This window comes from Hemiscyllium ocellatum, chromosome 6, assembly GCF_020745735.1.
Source record: "Hemiscyllium ocellatum isolate sHemOce1 chromosome 6, sHemOce1.pat.X.cur, whole genome shotgun sequence".
Classification (NCBI taxonomy): Eukaryota; Metazoa; Chordata; class Chondrichthyes; order Orectolobiformes; family Hemiscylliidae; genus Hemiscyllium; species Hemiscyllium ocellatum.
Genome location: NC_083406.1, coordinates 55,239,146 through 55,241,148, shown reverse-complemented (window position 1 = coordinate 55,241,148; position 2,003 = coordinate 55,239,146).

Here is a 2,003-nt window from a genome sequence, read left to right as displayed (position 1 = left end):
CGCGCGCGAGAGAGCGCGAGAGAGCGCGAGAGAGCGCGAGAGAGCGCGAGAGAGCGAGAGAGCGCGAGAGAGCGCGAGAGAGCGCGAGAGAGCGCGCGAGAGAGCGCGAGAGAGCACGAGAGAGCACGAAAGAGCGTGATTGAGAGCGAGTGAGCGCCAGAGAGAGCGAGAGAGAGCGTGATTGAGAGCGAGAGAGCGAGCGAGTGAGCGATTGAGAGCGAGAGAGAGAGCGATTGAGAGCGCCAGAGAGAGCGCCAGAGAGAGCGCGAGAGTGCGAGAGAGCGTGATTGAGAGCGCGAGAGAGCGCGAAAGAGCGTGATTGAGAGCGAGAGAGCGAGAGTGAGTGATTGAGAGCGCGAGAGAGCGCGAGAGAGAGAGCGCGAAAGAGCGTGATTGAGAGCGAGAGAGCGAGAGTGTGAGTGATTGAGAGCGAGAGAGCGAGAGTGTGAGTGATTGAGAGCGAGAGAGCGCGAGAGAGCGCGAGAGAGCGCGAGAGAGCGCGAGAGAGCGCGAGAGAGCGCGAGAGAGCGCGAGAGAGCGCGCGAGAGCGCGCGAGAGCGCGCGAGAGAGCGCGAGAGAGCGCGCGAGAGAGCGCGAGAGAGCGCGAGAGAGCGCGAGAGAGCGCGAGAGAGCGAGATTGAGAGCGAGATTGAGAGCGAGATTGAGAGCGAGAGAGCCAGAGAGAGCGCCAGAGAGAGCGAGCGAGCGCCAGAGAGAGCGAGCGAGAGCGTGATTGAGAGCGAGCGAGAGAGCGAGAGTGTGAGTGATTGAGAGCGCGAGAGCGCGCGAGAGAGCGTGATTGAGAGCGAGCGAGCGCCAGAGAGAGCGAGTGAGAGAGCGAGTGAGAGAGCGAGAGAGAGAGCGAGAGAGAGAGCGCCAGAGAGAGCGCCAGAGAGAGCGCCAGAGAGAGCGCCAGAGAGAGCGATTGAGAGCGCCAGAGAGAGCGCCAGAGAGAGCGCCAGAGAGAGAGCGCGAGAGTGCGAGAGAGCGTGATTGAGAGCGCGAGAGAGAGAGCGCGAAAGAGCGTGATTGAGAGCGAGAGCGAGAGTGTGAGTGATTGAGAGCGAGAGAGCGAGAGTGTGAGTGATTGAGAGCGAGAGAGCGCGAGAGAGCGCCAGAGAGCGCCAGAGAGCGCCAGAGAGAGCGCCAGAGAGAGCGCCAGAGCGAGAAAGAGCGAGAAAGAGCGAGAAAGAGAGCGCGAGAGAGAGAGCGCGAGAGAGAGAGCGCGAGAGCGCGAGAGCGAGCGCGAGAGCGAGAGAGACAGCGCGAGAGCGAGAGAGACAGCGCGAGAGCGAGAGAGACAGCGCGAGAGCGAGAGAGACAGCGCGAGAGCGAGAGAGCGCGAAAGAGCGTGATTGAGAGCGAGCGAGCGAGAGTGTGTGAGTGATTGAGAGCGCGAGCGAGCGCGAGAGAGCGCGAGCGAGCGCGAAAGAGCGTGATTGAGAGCGAGCGAGCGAGAGTGTGTGAGTGATTGAGAGCGCGAGCGAGCGCGAGCGAGCGCGAGCGAGCGCGAGAGAGCGCGAGAGAGCGCGAGAGAGCGCGAGAGAGCGCGAGTGTGTGAGCGCGAGAGAGCGCGAGAGAGCGCGTGTGTGTGAGCGCGAGAGAGCGAGAGAGAGCGCGATTGAGAGCGCGCGAGCGCCAGAGAGAGCGAGTGTGTGAGCGATTGAGAGCGAGAGAGAGAGCGAGAGAGAGAGCCAGAGAGAGAGCCAGAGAGAGAGCCAGAGAGAGAGAGAGAGCGAGAGCGCCAGAGAGAGCGAGAGAGAGCGCGAGAGAGAGCGCCAGAGAGAGCGAGAGAGAGCGCCAGAGAGAGCGCCAGAGAGAGCGAGAGAGAGCGTGATTGAGACCGAGCGAGCGCCAGAGAGAGCGAGTGAGTGAGCGATTGAGAGCGAGAGAGAGAGCGAGAGAGAGAGCGAGAGAGAGAGCGAGAGAGAGAGCGCCAGAGAGAGAGCGCCAGAGAGAGAGCGCCAGAGAGAGCGCCAGAGAGAGCGCGAGAGCGCGCGAGA